The sequence below is a fragment of the Centrocercus urophasianus genome, unplaced genomic scaffold (genome assembly GCF_019232065.1).
Source record: "Centrocercus urophasianus isolate 14NV4802_14NV808 unplaced genomic scaffold, USGS_Curo_1.0 seq_25, whole genome shotgun sequence".
NCBI lineage: Eukaryota > Metazoa > Chordata > Aves > Galliformes > Phasianidae > Centrocercus > Centrocercus urophasianus.
Genome location: NW_024884811.1, coordinates 14,392,541 through 14,415,356, shown reverse-complemented (window position 1 = coordinate 14,415,356; position 22,816 = coordinate 14,392,541). Strand labels below are relative to the sequence as shown.

The following is a 22,816-nucleotide window of genomic DNA, read 5'->3' as shown; positions in this document are numbered from 1 at the left end:
CGTGATTGAATGGCTCTCATCAAAGTCCAACAGATTTTTTCCAAAGTCTTTTGATGTTTTCCTACCAAGTTTTATTTTCAGAGTCTGATTATAATTTTATTGCCCTGCAGGCTTCCTCTTTTGTTTGAATATTGTTGTACTCAAGAATCCGTATCTCAGGAAAAGTTGTTTTATTGTGAGAATGGCACTTGAGATATGATAAAGCAAGTGTTCAGGGGGTGGATCCTTACTGGAAATTTGCTCTGATGTAACTGAACTTCCTGGGATATCACCAAAAAACTGAGAGGAATCAGAGTAGCTGAAACCCCTTGATTTCATGAATATTTTTATAGGTTACAGGAATCATAGATTATAGGCCCTCTAGATATTAAATGAACTAATAATGTATATAATATTCTAGATACTGACTATGCTAATCCCAATAAATTACAGTTCATACCTCTGTGTTATAAGTCAGTGTGATTTTTATCTGTGTTTTACAGAATGAGCTTTCAGAACTGCAAAGCAAATGCTACATTGGACTTATACATAAAATGCCAGTTAGCTAGGCATTTTAAAGAGTGGATGGAGAATTTTTATTATTCAGAGGGTTATCAGCTAAATAGTCAAAGAGTCAAACACACTGAGACTAGAGTGTAACCTCTCCTTTGTACCACAAACCGTATGTGGAAAAGTAACGTTCTTCACAAAACAATCAACAGAAATGCTTTGCAGCTTTGTTTGGATAACAGATGTCCTTGTTTTTCCCATGACTCTATTACCCTTCACAATTCCATCTCCTCCCTGATATCATTAATGACTGGGTCCAGACTTGCCTTGCTTTTCCTGGACTATTTTCAAGAAGTAATTTTGTTTTATATTATTCCTTCCTGACCTATTTCTTCTGCATTGTATACTCTTCTGTATTTTTAATTAAACTTGCTTGGGGCTAATGATTTTTGTTTTTAAATATGAGAGTGATGAGTCTGTGGTTTTCCTAGGCTGCTGCTGATTTATTCAAAGAACAAGACAGTGGGGTTTTCAGAAAGTTTTTGTTTTTAGAAGGTTACAAAACTGAGTCGTGACAGACACCTGAAAACCATTCTGTGATATCTGACTTTAAAAAAAAAATAATTCTGAAAGTCCCTGCCACAAACTGTGTTTTAAGAATCTATTTTATTTTTTTTTTAAGCCATCTTAACAACTTTACCTAAAGAAGTAAGTTTAAATACCAGCAAAATGCTTACTGTATTTATCTGGGAGCATATGAGGTTTATACTTCTTTCTGGATACTGTTAGCGTACTGCAGAATGATGGCCTTGCGGGGGGACACCAATGCAGGCAATATTCAATATTCTTGACTACTACACTGATTCTCTCCTTCATGATTTATAAGTGAAACATGTGATTAGAAGTTCTGTGGGATTGGAAGAGGCATCAAGGTGATCATGCTAGCTGTGATACTTTTTCAAAACAGTGAAACTGTCCCTTCTCACAGTTGCCTCCCAGTATTTCTTGGTTTCAGCTTTGCCATGTGGTGCTCAGAAGCTGGTGTATTATGGTGAGTAGTTTTCCCTAACTTTTCCTGTGTTTCCACTGAGTAAATGTCTCTGTGGTGCAGGCCTCAGGGTAGTATTTTCATTTGATGGGACAGAAGAGCAACAGTCGGAGAACAAATGCCTTTCTGTAGGAGCAGCATGTAAACAAAGTTTATGCAGCTGCTCCCAGCTATAAGTGGCATTTCAGGAAAAGAACATAGAGGTTTAAATATCATGCTTGCATAGCAGTTATAAAACCCAAACTAGCTCAGCGAAGCATGCTGTTTGCAGAGGAGAAGAAAATTTCACTTCACTATGTTAGCATAGAGCAGAACACACCCATAGGCTGCCATATCCAGCTTAGCCTGGATACCATGTCATTTTTGTCTGCTTTCTCTTTTGAGGTTGCATACATACTCAATACATCGTAGTGAGGATCTTGAACACAAGCACTCTATGGTAACTGCAAAGAAGCAGCATGTCCAAACAGCTCCATCTCCAGCTGATGCATTCCTACCACAGCTATTTCTTCAGCTTCGGGGATGAGCTTCCTTCTGCTCCTCTGGAGCCCTGTGTACTGTGGAATTGTTGCTGCAGTGTGAGAAGGAACACAAAGTTGAAACAAACCGGCTGCTGGCCTGGTCTGCAGCTTGGTAACCAACCATACAAACTATTGAATTCCTTCTTTCTCTCATCCCATGAATAACTTCCTTTAGGTCCACTGTCAGACTACTGAATATGATACAATATTTTGTGCTGTGATGCTGGAAACTGGGTAAATGCTGCAGTTTGTATTGGCATGTCAAATGTGCCAACACAGAACAAATCTTTTGCAAGCCAATGACCATGTTACAGAGCAGCTTCTATTTCAGATGACACCCGATGACATTTGTCTATGCTTGCTGAACGTTCAAGGAGAACAAACAGTGGATGTGAACACAGTGAGGAGGTGGATGGTGTGTTTCAGCAGTGGTGACAGTGACACAAAAGACAAGCCACATTCCAGATGGCCATGCACAGCTGTCGTACCATGAAATGAAGAATGTCTCAATCAGCTCATCTGTGTGAATCTGCAAATGGTGATGACTGTATTGAGAAATAGTGTTTTATAACTGAGAATTCGCTCTAAAAAATAGTGTTACTGTGGTATTTGTATGTGCTGTAGTTTCCACGGAAATAAATGAAAGACATTATTTTTGTAGCAATTTTGTGTGTACAATTAAAAAAAAAAACAAAAACATATTTATACCACAAAATAGAAGCAATAAGAACTAAATTACATTTCATTTTTAAAATTTTGTGTTATTTCCATATTTGCAAAGCAGTAAAATGTGGGTTCTTTTCACCTTATTATTAAACAGAAACAGTCATAAGTAGTAAATAAGTAAATAATAAGCATATTTACAAGAATGTGAGCTTTTTCCCCATTGCCACACTGTTCCATGCATGTCATGCACAAACAGAATACATGCTGAAATAATATGCAGTGCAGACCACTAACAACTTAGATAATAACTTAGTTTCCCAAGGTTTTTCATCAGCACTCACTCGCACTGATTGAGAGACAATTAAGAAAAGTAAAAACAAACAAGTGTCAGGTATGGATATGTTGTCATTTCTTGAAATTTGGATAGGAGAAAGATTTTTCATTGAGTCAGAAGTGCTTATCTAAAGTGAAATGTGCTAAGATGTGTCATCTTTTAATGATATAAGGTTGGAACAGTGAAGTGAGTATCAAAGATGAGGATGAATCAGAGAAATATGTAGAATCCCTGATTCATTTTACTGAAGAAGTCTTGGCAGCCTTGGCAAACATGATATATTCAGCCAGAGTAACATCCATTTCTGACAATAAATGAAAGAAAAAATTATTCAAAAATTACTGCTTCATTGGTTTTGATATTAAAAAATCTGAATCTAAAAATACAGCAACTTTGGGTAAACACTGTTAGAAGTGCAACCATAGAAGAACTTCTGTGTAAACACTGTAATTTTTGGCATCTGCACAAAACTCTGTGGACCTCACAGAGGTGACATAGACAGTAAATATTTTATTTCCTTTGCCATGGAAAAGTCAGAGTTTGCTTAGAGCTTTGTCCAGTCACCAGATCATTGTGAGTGGTGCTGCTGCACAGTTGGCCACTTCCCAGCCTGCATAGGTGAACAAAAGCCTTCCCCAGGGGCAAACCTCTCCTAACTTTTTGAGTATTTTTTTCCTATCTAAAACCTCCTGTTGATGTCTCTGCACTGATGCTATGCTGTATTAAGTCAAATGACTACATGGGAAAAGTTAATATCCTTAAATATATTGTCACCTCGATCAGGTGCGACATCAACTGAAAAATAAAGAAACAACACCACAGATTTGTGACTACATTTACTTATTATCATGGTAAAGATATTATGCCTGTATCAATACCATTCCTCTAAGAAAGAGGACTTACTTGACATCAGTGAATTTAGTTAAACAGAGTATATTTACAGAGAGGATAAATTTTCCAATGGAAGTTTTATTTGAATTTCTCTTTGGATAAAAAATCACAGATATAAAATTGAAAATTTCTATTTTTTTAAACGTATCAGATTATCTTGCTCAATATTTCACAAATGCTGTACCAGTGAGAAACAAAAAAAATCTCTGTTCATTTTCAGTAAGACTATTGTGACATTCAAATCTTCCCCATGGTCCTGGTCAGCCAAAGAGGTGTGTTCTGTAAAGTATAAACAACATATGGATTTCTCCACTGTGATGTGTTTATTTTGGCAAAAATACAGGGTGGTATGGTCCTGGCATATGTAATTGCCTTACAGCTACAAACTGTATTTTGCTGGGGATGATCTAGACTGCATATTCATTGTCTGTGAGTATGAAAATTAGGTTGTACTGTAATGATGAATGTTTAAACAGAGATGCAGTTGAAAGCTGTCTGTGTAGCTGCAAGGTTAAAACATTCTGTGCTCTACCCACTTTGTATCTGGCACACCTCGGGTGGGTAAGTGTACTTTTGGCATATCTCTGTAAGCTCTGGGTTACAAAGAAGGGCTGGGAACAAGTCCAGTTTTCAGTTCTAAATAGATATGCTCAAATATTACTCAACCTTCTCTTCAGTGACAAAGCCGTGAATATTTGTTGTGGTAGTCAGGAATAACCATCTTGGTGGACGTTTGTCATTCCACTGGCCACGCCGTGGTGAGTCCCCTTCTCCACAGCCCTGTACATGCAGCTGTGATTCCCCTCCATATGCACGCATCAGTTGTCCACTCTCAGGCAGTTCCTTTTACGCAAGAGCCTGACTGAGCACTGCCGATACGTGTTCTCAGTATGGGGATCAGAATATTTATGCAATGAGGAAACAGAAGAGAAAGTGAATCACATTTGTACAGCGAATGATTTAGTTGGTCCGCAGAGAGGGTCTGTGACATCCGTTATTCAGAGGATTTCATTAGGAATGTGGAATGTCTGGGAAATAATAATTCATGTATATAATAAAGGTGTTCAGAGCATAAGGAGAAAAGATGAGAAATGCTCAGCTCTGCAGTCAAAGATAACAGGACAAAAAAAGTAAATTCTTTCCATTACATTAATGCAGTGATACTGTTGTTAAAATCTGATTGTGGCTGAAAACTCATTATCATACTTCTGAAGAAAGATGGAGAAGAATGGTTATATAGAGCTCTTTTGTCCACTGCCGTGGTATTGTCTTGGAAGAATTTAGATTGTCCACAAACATATTTCTCACCTTGTCCTGTCTTGGTAAGATATTCTATCTTATATTTCTGAAATACAAATCAGGGATCTTTCTGTAGTCTTACACATAGAAAAGATACATAGGAATGACCCAAACTCCACATGTACTTGTAAAGAAAAAACTGTTTCAAGAGCCATACTGGGATATTCCACAGTGTAATTTTTTTTCCTTCATGTGAAGTAGCTTAACAATCAGTTTTGTATCTCCACAGTTGTATTAACCAGTTCCTCAAGGAATTCCTTCTGTCAGGCAGATCTCCTGGCACATGGTAGAAAATAATCAGCAAAGAACACTGTTCAGAATCCCGTCTGAATTCCTGGACTGGTTCTGAAACACAGAAAAGGATAGTTCTTTCTGAAAGAAGCTGTAGAAGAATGTAAATTGCTTCCTACAGTGTTCACTGTGGATATTAAATATAAGGCGAGGAAGACAGAGTGGAGGAGAATTTGGCATGAAGCAAAGGAATATTGAAGGACAGCAGAATGCGCAGTCAGGAGAGAGAAGTGTTATTATCACATGTTGTGGAAAATGCTGCAGAAACAAATCTGCATACAAATTCAGAATAGAATATTGTGAATATCCAGTAAGAACTAATATATTTAGCACTGCAAGGAGATAAAAGGGCAAATGAAAACTGAACCACAGCTATCTCATTTGGAGCACAGGAAAATAAACTTGCATCCACCTACATTTGTCTGGTTATGCATATCCTCTTCTGCAAACAACTAAAATTCCGATTTTACATAATTGCTTTTGAGCGTTGTTCTGGAATAACACCTTAAAAACAGAAGAGCAGTGTGGTAGGCATTGCTGTGTCTTCCAAGCAGTAGATTCCATTTTTCATGGAGTTTTATCTGTTCTTCCAGTGCTGTCGCTATTAATAATTTATTTTATGAACTAGACATGCTATTCTGGTTAGAGTTTGTTTTGTCTTCTCTGGAACCTGTAGCCTGTGCTTTGCCAATCCTATGCATAAAAAAAGAAGATACCTATCCCACTGGCACACTGTACATTTTTCAAAGTATTGCTAACTACTTTTCTTTCATTTGATTAGCCTTATGCTAATAAGCCTGATACAACTAAAAAAAGATGTAGAAAATAATGTCTCTCAATTGTTCAAAACATATGCAACACTTTATACAGAGAGGAAATTTGCTGTGGTTTTTTTTTGTGTGTATGTTTTTTTTTAAAAAAATTTGTTTTTTAATGATGGAGAAGATGTGATAGCAGACGAAGCCCAAACTGAGGACTAGGAAATGGTTAGATGAAATGATATGGTGCCACTGCTATGCTGAACTGCTCAGCTGATAGAGATGAGTTGTTCAGATTCAAGGACATTTTGATATGGATTTTGTATTGCTCCTGGGCTACCATTTTTTTGCCTTATCTTTGGGTGATAGTCTGCACCAGCTCAGGCAGTCACAGCTTCAGAGCTTGCTCACAGCATCACTGCGTGCCAACATTCTGACCTAACCTGCCTGGAACCATCTATAGTTTTTACTATCATAGTCTCCATCCTTATGATTCTGTAAATAGGAGTATAAATTTGCATATTAAAAGCAGACTCGTATTCCTTGAGATGCCAGATTGCACCTTTCCAGAAGAAAAAGTCCCATTAGAGACAGTCAGGAAAGAGAAACTCCATTTCTCCTTACCTTTCCATGGAGTGTTTCAAAGCACTCTTCAATCTCCGCAATTTGCAAGTCTGTACTTTTTCTGTATTCTATTCACTTCTTGACCACTTTCTCAGTAACTTTGTACAAAGTGAATAATCAGACTTTGATTTTTTGGTAAGGGGTCATGTGATTTCCATCTGAAGCACTCAGTAGAATCAAATTGTACCAAATCTTAGAAGAAGTACAGCAGGCAATATATGACTACATCTCACACTAACCACAGTTCTTGCTGGATATTTTAATCATGATGATGCTTTTTTTGGAGCAAGATTTTTTTGAATCTTCCACAGTCCTTATTGGCTCTAAAAGTAAAAACAGAAAAGATATACCACATCAGCATTTATACTAATTTACCTTGTAATGTGAAGAAAGGTTAAAGATTCATGAGAAGCGTGGGAGCCATATTTCTTTGCACAATGTCATAACAGAGCTTTCAAGGCTTTTTTTCCTCTGGGAATGTCTTTTACGATCTAATTGCATGTTATGATCTGCCCAGGTAAGAAATTCAACACGTACATCAGTAAGACTGGCCTTGGCCACATGTTCTGCCATAAAATCTTGTTATGGAGAGATATGCTGGAAATGCTGGGAGCTGCCTGATTGCCTTGTAAATGATTTTTGGCAGGAGCTCAGATGTAAGCATAGATTAGGTTTGTGACCATTTGAGGAACCTGAACGTCCACAAGTCTGTGGGTCCCAGTGAAATATATTCCAGAGTCCTGATGGAATTAGATGATGTAGTTGCCAAGCCACTATCAACAGTATTTGAAGAGTCATGGCAATCAGGTGAAGTCCCTGGTGACTGGAAAAAAGGAACATCTCTACTATGAGGACAAACTGAAAGAGCTGGGGCTTTTTATGCTAGAGAAGGGAATTATTCGAGGAAACCTGATAGGAGCTACAGGAAAGAAGGGTTCAGACTCCATAGCAAGGCTGTGGAGATAGAATGAGGGGAAATGGTTTCAAGCTCAAAGAGGGTAAATTTAGGTTGGATATAAGGAAAAAGTCTTTTATAGTGAGAATGGTGAGGCACTGGAACAGGTTGCCAGAGATATGGTCGCTGTCCTGTCCCTGGAGACTTTCAAGACCAGGTGGATCAGAACCTAGGCAATCTGATCCAGCTGTGGATGTCCCTGTTCTTTGCAGGGGAGCTGGACTGGATGCCTTTGAAGATGCCTTCTAACTTGAAGGATTCTATGATTCTGTTTTGCTGCTGGTACTTTTTTTTTTTTTTTTTAAGTAAAAAAAATGGGCAATGGTATAGGAATTTTTATTCAAAGTTGACATGCATAATTACTAAATATGGTACAAAGAGGTACTTTGGTGGATGTACAGTTCCCTTTTTGAGAACTTATGTTGAGAACCCATCCAAGTCCTGTTCGTTCTGTAGATCAGCTCCTTCAAAAACATAAAAGCAGTTAGCATGCACATGGATGTCAGAAAGGAAAGGGGACAGAGATTGTCTGCATCTACTTCATTACATTTATCAGATCTTATTTTGAATCTATTCCTAGCTTTGTTGAGCAGTCTGGCTTTGCCAGACATTCCCATTTTATCAGTCCTAAATTGAAAAAAAACTACTTAGTTGCCAATCCCATGACATCACAGCAATCTAGTTTAAGAAAAAACCTTCATTCCCACAGCGAGAAATGTCTTGAATACAGTTCCTGAAAAGAAAGCAAAATTCAGTTAATCCTATAGATGTGAACTTAATTTCAGTTTGTTTCTTTGGGAAAGGGATACTGCAGAATTCTGGTGCTCAGGGACTGAGCAGCTCTTGGTGTCTGAGTGACTGAGGACTGGGAGAGCTGAAGTTTAGCTGTCCAGCTGAGTTCTCATGGTATTCCAAGTCAGCAAGGCCCGAATTTCCATGTTTACAAATAAATGTGATGCATTTGGAAATTCCCAGCACTACATTCTTATTCAGACAGAGATTAGACTCTGGCATAGTCTAACTCATAGTAAAAGGCATAGTTTCCATTTTATTTGTGGCTGAACAATGATGAAGATTCAAGTTTGGTGAGACTTCTGTCATACTGAGTTGGGGTACATGGAATTAGGATGTTTGATGCCTTTAGGAGCACAACTATTTGCAAGGATTATGTATAGATAAATATGCTTTTGATATATTATCTGATTTCTTTTTGTTGTAGATTGAAGAAGTATTGAAACTGTTCTCTTGACACCAATATGCAACTGTCCCAACAATAGTAAGATAATTAGTACTATGTCAGGGAATAGCTGCATTGATAAATTGAATTAAGAATATAGTTCACAAAATGGAGAACTAAAACAAATAAATAAAAAAGCTCAAAAACATTTAACGTATTTTCTGATGAAAGGAAACTGGTACAAAAATAAGTAAAATCTAGCTTGAACATCTGCACAAGGTTGTCTAATCTATCAGAAAAGTTTTCTGTCACAAAGATCATTATGAGCTTAATAGGAATAGGAATAGTGTCCTAAACCTAACACACTTCACATGCAGTACTTAATTAAATATAAGCAAGTCAAATTGCATCTTCTGTTGTGGAGACGCGTTAGATATAATATAGTCAATCTGTTGCATGATAGCTCCATAAGAAAGAAATTGTTATATAGAGGTAAGACTAGAATATAGATCTGGTGCTTAAGTATACTCTTAATTTGACCCAAAAAATACACATCAAATATAGCTGAATCAAATAAGTATATTTAAAAGTTACAGTATGACAACTTTCTGCAATCGATGTAGTAGTTTTAATCACTGCAAACACTAAAAATAGCATTCAGACTGAAGAAACTACAGGTGTAATCATGAGACTAAATAGCAAATAATTTGTTCCATTGGTGGCTCTAGCAAGTGGTGAAGTTGAAATTTATCTTTTTAACTTTCTAGAAAGTAGAAGTAATTTTATACTGATATAAGAAAACTGCAAAATATATTGTGGATAAATGTCCTTTACACATGGTGAGTTCTGTCAATTTTATGAGAGTTGAGAAAAGGAATAAAATAAATAGAAATAAATAAAAATTGAGAAAAGAGGCAATAGTAAAAAAGGCAGTGTAGATATCAATTCCTACCAAGGTTTGATATTTAAAAGATGCCTTCTACCTTGTTCCCCAAAGAAGTTCCCATTTACCAAAGGTAGGGGATCAACAATAACTATGTGCAGATTCCATTGGGAACATAAAAGAATAGGTATGGATTACAAACCAAAAGAATTGGAGCACCTGGTGTTGAACATTTCAAGACCTTTGGGACAAAACATAAATAAGGCCAGAAAAAAAGACGTCTAGAGTAAATACTTGAGCACTACTTTTCCTAGTGGCAGGTAAGTAATCACAGAATATATTTAATTGGCTTGGCTGAAAGACAATAGCTTTTCTCTGCCAAGAAAATTACTGTCACATTTGGGTATTGGTACAATTTTGGAAAACAATTCTGTCCTGATGACTTTGCTCAGTGTGATACTCTCCTATCATACTTTTGAGAGGACTTAAACTTCTTTGTTTGCTCATTCTACTATTTTTAATGAAGTGAGTTCTATGAGACTGAATGAAATCTATGAAAGGCTTGATTCTTAGTCTCTTAAAATATCCCACTTGCTGTAAATTTTAGTAATGATTATCTATACAAATTGCTCAAAAAGAATGTTTATGCAATTGCTTAGGGCAGGAAATCCAGAAAACACACATGGAAGGCATAAACCCAGCAGGGGTATTCAGAGGAAGTCAACAGATCATCAACAGATAATGAAGCACAGATGATGTATGTCACTTGCTCCAAAAGTAATGCTATTTATTTTCATGGAAACTCTGACAGATACAAAGAATAAATAATACTATTCAATACAGAAAATTCTCAGCTACAAAACACTATTTGTCAAGACAGTTACCATTAGCTATGCATTTTTGTCAGCAATGAACAAGAGCCTGCGTGCCACACTCATAAATATCTGCACCTGCAGAAGTGACCCACTGCTATTGTATGAACTGCTGAAATGCACCACTCACCACCTCACTGTTCTCACATCCACTCTTTGGTATCCATAAATGTTCAGAAAGTGTCAGCAAATGTCAGTGGGTACCATTTTTTCCATGTGGAGGAATTCAGTGACACACCAATTCTTCTTACACACTTCCATGCCAGATGCCATTTTGTCAGACTGCACCTTTGCTGCCATCTGTCACACAGCAGCATGTGGTGGGGTACTGGTGGGAAGATTCAACATCTACTGCTGTACCACCAACATCAGCCTCTGACGTCATGGGCCAACATAAAAACAAATGGAAAGCATTACTTCCAGAGCAGCTGTCATATATTTGCATATTAAACTATGTTCTGATGTAAATGGATTCAGGTATTACTTACTCTGATTGGAGATGCACTAATAAAGATGTAGGATCTGCCTATCAGTTTTTCAAAAAAATGTAACCAATCAGTATCTCAGTTTTTCAGATAGATTTGCTGTCCTCCCATATGTATACAGTCTGCTATTCTATGAGTTACAAGCTCAGGTGATTAAAGATATAGCAGAAAGTAGTAGGAAGGTCATAATGAAACATTGCCACTAGTTGTTTTTAGGATAGCAGATGCTCCAGAAAGAAAAAAAACTAATCACGAATGACCTCATCACTTGTAGTAAATTGTTTTAAAGGTTACGTACCATTCAATTAACCATTTACTTCAGAGTTGAAGGTATCCTAAGGTAAAAACTGGGTTGCTATGCATCTTTATTGCATTCCAGGGCGAGGCAGAACAAGAAAACTTGCCGTTCTTGGATTCACTGCATCACTCCCTGGGACTTAAATCCTACTGGGGAGTCGTTTTAAAGGAAGAAAAAAATGTTTCAGTCTTGTCTGTACCATCTACTGCAAATAATCCTCTGTGGGATTTACTGGTGAATGCTATTTAGCATGGGCCAAAATTCTACCAGCAGCTATCGCAACCTGCAGGATGAATCATCATGAATTATCACCTCTTATTCCCTGATCCTCTCTTGTTTAGTAATATACATGTAGCTTGCTATTTGGGGCAACCTGCTGTAAGCCCTCCTTACCACAAAAAAACAAAAGACCAGAGAAATAAGAATGCCACTGTCATCTTTTCTCATCTGTTTTCTACTTTGCTCTGCGATATCTCAAGGTGACAGAGACCCACTGCAATCTCGAAGTTTGGATGTCAGTGTTCTTATGAAGAATGAAATAGCAAAATTGTCTCCCTTCAAGTCTAGGAGTTTTCAGATGCTCCGGTAAAAGAGAGCCTTTAAACTTTCTCTTGCTCTGGAACAGAGATTATGTAGCAAAAATAAATAAAGTTAAGTAAGCAAGCAGTTGAACCTCCTGATTCTGAAAATGTTATCAGAGAGTAAAGTGTTAACAAGAAAAAAAGACCCCTGAGGCTGTTTGCACACATCTATGATACAAAACTTCCTATACTTCTTTGACACGGACCTGTGGAAAAATTCTCATCTTTATCCCTAGGTTTTGTTCCTTCAGTAAAGGTTGCTACAGTCTTAAATCCCATAGCGAGGTCAATTAGACAAAGCAACAACGGCCATTGATTCCTCAGCACTAACATATGGTTCTCTCTTTTTCTTAAATGTTAGGTAGCTCTCAAGTGATTATAGAAGGCAGCAGAAGGGAGTGGACTTTAAAGGTCACATTCAAAGTCCGTGTAATGTAATTAAATGAACTACTCTGAAACGTGTTTTAAAATCTCATTAACCACATATATATCTGTCACAGGAAAGTTTACCCAGATAACAACTGGAAACACGTTGTAGTAAGGTCAAAGTCTTCTTATGAGTGCATGCAAAAGGACTTTTTTCTTTTTTTTTTTCCTATGACGCTATGGGGAATGAAGTGATCTCAGAGTTATTCTAGTTTGTCTGTATGAACAGAATATTACACCTTTTAAATTTAGTAAAAACTCTATAGAAAGGGAAAACTGCATTGTATCCCCATTTCACCTCACAGCAGTCATGGTATCTATGAGGCTGGTTGCAGATGCTCCAACCTACTACATAGCTTCGTGGCTGAAGTTGGAGAGTTAGGCACTCAGTGTGGCCTGGAACACGAGGAAATATTTTTCTATATTTTAAATTATTTTTTAATAATCTTGGCTCATGTACCATGCAGCTTCCTTAGCTAATTTTTTCATGGATCATTAGAAGACAACACATGTCACTCTATGGTTCCTGCAGTGTATCTGGTTTAGTCTGATTTACTGTATTTTCTGTATGTTAATGGACTGTTTTAACTTGCGTCTTGGTTAAGCTGCAAACACTTTGCAGGAAATTTCATATTCTCTGATTTCTCCAGATTGTGCCAAATGAACTGCTAGCATTTTGCTTTCTTTATGTTAGTTCTCCTTAGTCCTGGATTCCTCTTTTCATACGGCATGCTGAGAAACTGAGGCAGAGGGTGAACTGCACTTTGCTAGGACAATGTCAGAAGAAGTAATCACAAAATACTCTTTTAGGAGTCAACTTAGTGTGTCTCATACTCATCATTCCCTGTTAAACATTAATTTTCTTAGTGTTCCAGCTACTTACATAATCATGCTTTTTTTTTTTTTTTTTTTTTTTTTTTTTATGTGAAGAACTCAGCCCTTACTTTTATTGGTGGAAGTTGTTAGACTTTATTATAAAGCAAAATTTTAAATCACATTTACATGGAACAAACAGATGATAACTAGAAGTTTCCAAAGTGCTCTATTTTTGATATGCAGTTATGACTGTATAATTCAAGATATTAAATATGATTTTTTAAGTGCTCTGTACAGACCAACATTGATGGCTACCAGAAAGTAATCCTTGAATCAGCTAAGGATATATTGTATGTAAATAAAATTATCAAATATTCAATCAAATGCAATTTTTGGTTATTTTGACATGTTGAAGTGCTTGCTACCTCTTAAAGCTTCTCCCCAGTTTACAGAGACTAACATAGGAATTTTGTCTGATTTTCATTCCCTGAATTTAGCAGGCATGCAGACCTACAAGCAGAACTAAGAGATAGAGGTGCTCTGGTTTGTTCCTTGTGCTGAATAAAGTTTGTTTTCTGCTTTCTTTGCTTTATGTTGCTGCATCACACCTTCCTGCAAAGGATATTTGCTGCTGGTGCATGTTTTTCATACCCACTAAAATTCTCACCAGCCCCCATGTATGAGAAATGAGAAAGTAGAAACACCTAATGAGACATAACGTGTAAGTTAAACAGTGGTGATTTTTATTTTAATGTCACTGTGAAATTGACATTTGGATTAGATTTTTATTACAAAATTGCTTTGTAATGTGAGGCTTCTTTGCCCAAATGGCAACTGCTATAATTAGATAATTTATGATCTTTTTAAACAGGGAAATTCCATCATTACCTCCTCCTCACTTCCTTAAACTACAAACAAACTCTGCATGACAAAGTCTTCTTCTGTGCTGGACAAACTGAGCAACGGCAGTACATAAGAAATGAAAGTATCTTCTGCCTTTTTTTTTTGACCTTTTTTTTTTTTTTTTTTTGACTATTTTTGCTTGATTTTAACTTACAAGCTACTGTGTAAAAGGCTGTGTTCCCATTTATAAGCACATCTCCTCCTCACATCATGAGCAGAAAACAAAGAGAGCTGTACCCTCTGAGCTTCCCTGAAAAATGAGTGATGATAACCCCTGAAAGCCCTTCTGCAGATCCTTCTGCAGGTGTGACGTCAGGAAGGTTATCCTCCCCTCTGCTTTGCCTTGGTGAGGCCACATCTGGGCTGCTGGGTTCACTTATGAACTTGTCAGTTGAAGAAAGACAGGGAACTACTATAGAGAGTCCATCAGAGGTCTATAGAGATAATTAGAGACCTGCAGCATCTCTTATACAAGAAGAGGCTGAGAGACCTAGAAGTTTGAGAGGGGATGTCATTACTGTTTATAAATATCTGAAGTGTGGGAGTCAAACGAGTGGGGCCAGGCTCTTTTCAAAGGTGTACAGCAGTAGGACAGGCACGAACAGCAAAAATGGGAACACAGGAAGTTCCATAGTAACATGGGATATGGGGGGGAACTTTACTGTGAGAGTGACAGAAGCTGGAACAAGCTGCTGTGAGGTTGTGAATTCTCCTTCTCTGAATATTTAAGACCCTTCTGGATGCCTTTCTGTGTAACCTACTGTATAGTACTGTAGGGAACCTGCTCTAGCAGGGATTTGAACTCCATGATTTCCAGACGTATCTTCCGAGCCCTACAATTCTGTAGTTTTGTAACTTCTCATAAAGGATATTTCTCCTTCTCTGAACAGCTGGGCAGCAGGGAAAGAAGACAGATGTTTAAAAAAAAAAAAAAAAAAGAGGGAGATTGGTTGCTCTGTCCCTGGGGAAACATGGGGAGTGGTGGCCCTGGTCGTGCTTGCCTGCACAATGCCCTGGGAGCGGGTGCCACAGGCTGATGAGATCAGTTGTGCCTGCATGTGCGTATGGCAAGGTCAGCAGAGCCAATTAATCACTGCTGCAGGAGGAGTGATATACTACTTCCAGTCTGTTATGATAAACAAATTCTTAATCATCTTTTTCCCAGTCTGTTCTGAAACACAAGTCAGGGAGAAGCTTGGCCTTAATCCCATCAATATGAAAGCCTTTTTCCCTAGGTTGGATAAAAGCTCTTGTGGGCGTTGCACAGGAAATGTATATGCTGTGTGAGCTATTTCATGGGGTGGATACCCACAACCCCAGTCCACTCATTCTCCCCTGACATTCAAGCACATTCAGAAGACGTCTGTTCTGTTTTGGACCTCCCTCTACAAACAAGTACCTATCAGCCACATATCTGAAATAAATTAGGAAAAAATTTTGAAAGTTTATTTTTCTATGGGAATGTTAATTTGCTCATCTGCTTATCTTTACATTCACTTATAAATGTTCAAATAATAACTAAGATTAATTTCTCTTTATCATTCCGGTATTTTTACAGTAAACTCAGATTCACTATACCATCTCCTCTGCTTGCCTCCATGTCTCATGTCATCTCAGTGTATTAATTATTAAGGTGTATATTTTGGTTTTTAAGGAATGTTCCATGTTTTTTAAGTTTTTCCCTAAAGCAACTGAAATTAGCTTTTTGTACCTGATTGTGCATCTTCACTTATCATAAAATTGAGTTAAGAAATTAAGTCTGGTCTTAAATTCTGTTACTCGTGAACTGTGTGTGAATAAATGCAGCCAGGAAATAACAAATTTTAGACATCACATCTAAAATAGAAGATGTGGGAGTGAATTACTTACAAATTTTGAAGTGGAGTGTTAGTAACTTCATGAAAAAAATCCTATGTCTGAACTTGATGATACGGATTCCTTCCTATCCTTCATTCCTTAATCTAACTTTCAAAGCAGCCTCAAATTTTGCGTGATCCAGGTGCTCAAATCATTACAAATACAGAAATTAAAATCTATTAGCTATAAAAAATCAAAATTTCATGCAAAAAGCTATAAAAATACTATAAAATTTCAACTTCACTCTCTGGCAGTGCCAGAACAAAACAGTCTAGAAAGTTCAAGACTATTAAACCCTTAGCTTTACAATACATATTCCACTTAGTAGATTACAAAGCAAAATGCATTGTATTTAGTGGTAAAGTCTCCTGGTGGCTAGTTAAAGGTTAATTTTGGATAAAGTCATTGAAAAGACAAGTTTGAATTATGCTTGATATCTTGCTAATTAGACAAGAAAGTATGCTGTGAGAGGCAACTGCTCTTCTCAGACCGTTTCTCTGCCACTGAGCTAATGGAGAAATTCTGTGTTTCAGTCTAGGAACAGACATTCTTGTAATTGTCTGCAGTCTCACACTAAATGCTTCATTCAGTAAATAATGTTTAGCTTTAACTCGTTTTCTCTACTTCAATATGCTGTGTGTTCAAAGATACAATTAAAAAGTAGTGCTGTTGTCCAACAGCAGTTTAGTCTAGCAAGCAATTGTTCACCATCTGGAGGGTAGGCTGCAAAAATAATGATCTAGAAAGAAAAACATGCTTGTCTTTGATTCCCTCTGAAAAATATACCCCTTCATGTTCTTTTTTTTTTTTTTTTTACATATATATCAAGAGGAATTCTACTGTATACTCATCATAATTGTATGTTAATACCCATTTGCTTAGCAATGCAAAGTAGGAAAAGAATAAATGTTTATTTCTATTCTTTTGTACTGCTTTCTGCGGAAGCATCTGCTCTTGCCAAATGAGGATATGAGGTAAAACTTTCTTCAGCCCTTCTCTAACTGAGAAGGTCAGCACTGAAAAATATTTGGCTTGTTTCATCTGATGGCAAAAAAATGTGAAGCAGAAGGAGCGCTCTTGTAAACTATGTGTTTCATGGTAAGTCCCATGATATTTAGCTTGATCATAAAAAAACAAACAAACAAACACAAAAAAGGATCAAGCCTCTGGTTTCTCCAGGCTTTTGGAAATCTTGTTTTTATTTTGTGTTTTTATAAACTTGTTCCTGATATTGGTGGAAAAACAACAACTAGCAGAATGAAAAGCACATTCTCAGAAGTCCAATGAAAGTAGATATGGTTTTAAAATTTCAATTCTTTCGAACTAAGTTGTGATTAAAGGTCATAGTAGAGGAAGTGATATATTACTCTTATACCCTTTGGTTTGGCCTTACTGAATTGTGCAACTCCCAAACTGCAGCTCTGGGGGAGGTGATGAGGTGTGCATCTGGGCCATCCCCACGGCTCACTGCTTCCCATTCTCTTCACCCTTACTTTTCTGTTCTTGTTTTTGCAAAGATTTTGAACCTCCTTCTAGAGCTCCTGATCAGTTTCTCTGCAGTTTGAATTTGAATGTTTGGGGTTGTTTTTTGTTTGCTTGTTTGTTTGTTTTTGTACATTTCTATACAGCTTTCTTTGTGTAGGTAATAAAAATATTGCAGGAGAAATTTGCTCTGGTGTTATGCAAAAGAACAGGAACAGTTAAAAAAAAAAAAAAAGTATAGTATCATTTGCAGCTTCTCAGTAGGAAAGTCTAAAGAAACATCTTGCAGTGTCCACATGTCTTTTCATTTTGAAACAAGACTATTCACGTGAAGTAAGAAAAGAAATGACAACAATAAATTTGACATGCTCCCAGGCAAAAACACTGAGCGTAGAAAATCCATATCTCATTTAGTTCACTACTTAACATTTTCCTTTCCTCTTTATGTTTAGACTTCGCTAAGTGTGCATCTTTGGAGATTTTTCACTCCAAAGTAAAAAAATATGCACAGAATCACACAGAATCACACACAATCACAGAATCACCCGGGTTGGAAGGGACCTCAAGGATCACGTAGTTCCAACCCCCCTGCCTAGCAGGGCCACCAAACACACACATTCAGATCAGGTTGCCCAGGACCCCGTCCAACCTGGCCTTAAACACGTCCAAGGACGGGGCATCCACAACCTCCCTGGGCAGCCCGTTCCAGGGCCTAACCACTCTCCTTGTAAAGAACTTCCCCCTAACATCCAACCTAAATCTTCCCTCCTTCAACTTGGATCCATAGTAAATGCACTTGTAAATATTTGAGTGCCCTTGAAAATACACTGAAGAAAGGAGAGAAAGTACAAATCACTGCTCTTTGAGGGTTTATTTCCAGCTGCCTTGTCAAGATAGGAACTGCAACCACTAAAGATGAAACACAGTTTCAGATCTTATTTCAAAGACATTCAAATGAAGAACTGCCAGTTGTGACGCGTGCCCTTCTATTATACTAAAAATGATTGATATCTTGCTGGAGGCAACAGTACCTATGATATGTTATGCACCTTTTAAACAACGCCAGTTCTGTCTGCTTTAAATAGTACAGTATTTTGTCTAGAAAATGACCGAAGAACAAATTATTTTTAATACTGCTTTCCTAGTTATGTGAACACTGTGGAGTTCTCCTTGAGATATGTTGCATGTACAAACAATTGTATGGACATAAAAATAGTGTATATGCATGTGTGGAAGATGATCTAAAATCAACTCTGTAAGTGGGGTTAAAATATCCTTTAAAGTGTCTGTAAAAAGATAATAGAAAACCCTGGCTGAAGCAGGTGCTAAAGAAATCTTCCTATTAATATTACTAACCATTGCTATGGAGGGAGAGGATGACTGCAACAATGAAGCTCATTCTTTTATTGCCACTCCTATTGTCATTATCAGAGGGAGAACACTGAATGTAAAAAATACACTAGATATTTCTTGTGATGGAAATTGAATGAAAAGGAAAGCTATGTGAGATAAGAACTTAAAAATTAGATTAAGTAGCAACTAATCTGAAAGAAGTTGAGCGTTTTTAATTTCTATAATGTTTTTCCTGTCTTAATAAGATACTTTGCAAATTTGTAAGAAAACACTTCCTGAACTGAAAAACATCAAAATGGATTTGAAACACTAATCTTTTTTTTTTTTTTCCATGTTTTTATTCACATTGTTCTTACGTTGTTCTAACAACTGACACGTTGTTAATTTAGATCCATATTTCCTTACTGCGGTATACCTCCTATTTTGTAAGCTATTTTGCTCTACATAACAATCTTACAAATTTTCTGATTATTAGCTAGAAAGCTACAAAACTTGGAAAGCTGTTAAACAACACATTTCCTTGAAATGTTTATTAGGAAAATGAATTTGAACTGAATGGAAGATGTGAACAACTGAACGAAAGTGACAGAAGTCAAGATCTCATTTGATACTGACCAGTTAAAGTTGGTTCTCCCTTCCCTTTTGTATCCTATGTTGAGATATCTGAATCTACATCTCTTAGCTTGCAGGAGATGGATGTAGAGGAGAGCAAGAAAGGGTGAAAGGTTTCTCATTTGGCTGAATGATAACATATGAGCTAGATGATCAACAGAAATAAGTTATTGAGTATATTGAATCAAAACTTCTAATAATTTGCAGAGTGCAACAACTCTGGTACAAATACTATGAACAGAAGTACTTCATTCCTACCTCCTTACCTGGCCACCTATGGCCATGGGTGTGAGAGTCTATGAGAGTCTATTTTAGTTTCTGCACAACCATCACTCTTCTTTTTATTTAACTACTATTTAAGTTCTCCTTTCCCTGGGGGGGGGCGGAAGCTTCAAACTTGTGAGACAATTGGAATCACATTTTTTCCCAAGTGTATGACTACTGAGTATTTTTAATTTATCCCAGATAATATATCCATAAGCATCTCTCCACATGAAGCTCTTCAATGAAATTTCACTGTTAATGTGTACTTGAGTCTGAAACCAAGCTTAATAAACAGAGGATTAGTTCAGCTCTGAGTAATATCATCTCTCTTTTGCCAATGAATTAATATTAGAAAAATGCTTGTTGTGCTGTACCACTAATGGTGTTGCTCTTCACCATCTCTGCCAAACTGAAAGTCATTTTACAGCTTGAGCTTCTAACCCAGAACACGCTTGGTGGCCTAAACTTTCTTGAGCCAAGAAAATGTCTTCAAGATGATTTGGTTTGATTTTAAGAGCAAAAGTGGATGCTTAATGTTTACCACATGATAATTTCTTAAACAATTACAAGTGAAACTGATGGGAAGCTGTCTTGGGATGTGCTCCATTCTTTGTAGAAGCATGTTTTTTTGAATGAGAAAGTGTTTGGAGATCTTCCACTAGAAAATAGTGGTCTTGAAAAAGGAGGCTTCTTAAAGTAGAAAATTGCAGTGATGTGAAGTGCCACTGACTGACCATTTACACAAGTGATATTTCTTGCTTTAATTTTTTGTCAGTCTCAAAACAAAAAAAATCCAGGCAGAGAAAGAAAGGAATGAGAAGAGAGATGGTCTCAAGAAAATTGTTTATAGCAGAGTAATATCGGCCCATTGCTCCATATTTTAAAGTAATATATGGCAAATACTTGTGGCAAAAGAGATCAGTTTTTAGTCATTTGTAACCTTGTTCCAGATGAATCTGTTTTTTCTATCCACGCTATCATTTCAAAATATTTTATTAATTATATTTTAATGTTGACTTTAGTGACAATGTTGCTATCAGTTGCGAAGATAAACTCTCAGTTTTAGAGAGAATGATAATGTAAGATGGAATTAAAGTATACAGGTTTAATTGAAAGTTATGTATGCTCTTATGTGAACTATTCTCCTCAGCTATTTGATATCATAATTAAGCATGATCTAAAGGACCAAGATTTCAAAAGTTAGGCCTGTTCACAAGGATACTTTGGTTTATTTTGTTTTATTTTTATAGAATTGTCTAACAAAGAATGCGAAATATTTCCCTAGCAAACAAATGTTGGAGAGCTAATAAAGTGACTTATCTTGGGAAGAGAAAATTAATGGTTAATTTTCTTTCCTGTAAAGATATAGGGGAAAGGCTGAAGCAATCAATTTTGTCTTAACATTCTGTCTTTGATAACTATTTTTAGTTCTATCCCATAGGCAAAATAGATAAAATGCAATTGGAACACAAATTCTTTCTGCAGGTATAAGACAAATACCAGTCCTGTGAGAACCTGTTCAGAATTGTCTAGGATTTTTATACATATACTGTGAATGTGTAATTATCTTCTTTACTGCATTTTATAAGGAAAATGCTTTTTATGATAAGGGTGATGAGGCACTGAAACAATTTGCCCAGAGAGATGGTAGATGCCCCGTCCGTGAAGCTATTCAAGATCAGGCTGAACCAGGCACTGAGCACCCTGATCCGTCTGTAGATGTCCCTCCCTGTTCATTGCAGGGGAGTTGGACTAGATGAGCTTTGAGAGTCCCTTCCAACTCAGGATTCTGTGATACTCTGATTTTGAAAGATTAACAGGAAAATGAAGTTTCATTCAAAAAAATGTTGAATTTCCCATCTCTTCTTATGCTTTTCTAATCAGTTTGGTTGAGAGCTGCTCTCCAAAGCACTATTGTACTGTTGCTCCAAAACACTTCATGGATTCACAGAATCATAGAATTGCTTAGGTTGGAAAAGACCTTCAAGATCATCAAGTCCAACCACAACCTAACCATACTACCCTAACAACCCTTTGCTAAATCATGTCCCTGAGCACCACATCCAAACAGTTTTTAAACACATCCAGGGATGGTGACTCAACCACCTCCCTGAGAAGCCTATTCCAGTGCTTAACAACCCTTTCTGTAAAGAAGTGTTTCTTAATATCCAACCTAAACTTACCCTGGTGCAGCTTGAGTGCAACACTTCACTATTGCAGAACAGCAGTATATGTCAGTATGATATTCAGTCAGACTGCCTACTCAGTTGCTCATAAAGATGAATAAATATTTCAGCTGAACATGGTACCCTACAGCTATGGACAAGAAATTAGGCTGATATTGAGTTCATACACCAGATTTCAGCCCTCTCTGCCAGCATTAAGAGGAGACAGATCTTTGCTAGTGGCTTGTTTAAGACATGAGTTGAAAACGGAATCTGTTGCCAAAATAAAGACATAAGTGAATCCTACTGTTCAATGACCAGATAAGCTTTTTTGTAGAAAGGGATGTGGGGTAAAGTTTCATTTTAGAAGAGTGAAAAGGCTCCAAAGAACTGAGGAAACGGAGTCAGGTTTTCTCCTGATCTTTGCTAGGAGCCATTAAGAGGCATTAGAAGACAGTAGAGGCAACATAAGGTTTCTGGCTGTGAGGTGCTATCTGGTGATACAAAGCTGAAACTTATTTGAGCAGCCAAACTGTCCTGTGCCCTTATAGAGGGCCTGTGTTTGTTCTTAAAACCAAAATGGTAGGACACAGTCTTCTAAGAGGCTGGAAAAAAATGTAGGTTGAATTTGTATGCATTATTCATCCCAAAGGCCTCTGGTCAGTGTCCAGCTTTGGAAATCATAGAAACATAGAATTGCTCAGGTTGGAAAAGACCTTAAAGACCATAGTCCAACCGCAACCTAACCATACTACACTAACTGTAA

General features: G+C 37.1%; 1 long non-coding RNA gene across 1 annotated transcript; it reads right to left on the bottom strand.

The window, feature by feature from the left end:
- Nucleotides 1–3,917: 3,917 nt before the first annotated feature.
- LOC122164101 lies at nt 3,918–10,967 on the bottom strand. Its single transcript, XR_006170127.1, has 3 exons — nt 10,939–10,967; nt 6,922–7,244; nt 3,918–5,593 (listed from the first exon to the last, which is right to left on the bottom strand). It is a non-coding gene; the product is annotated as an uncharacterized LOC122164101 (long non-coding RNA).
- Between the last annotated feature and the right edge of the window lie 11,849 nt (nt 10,968–22,816).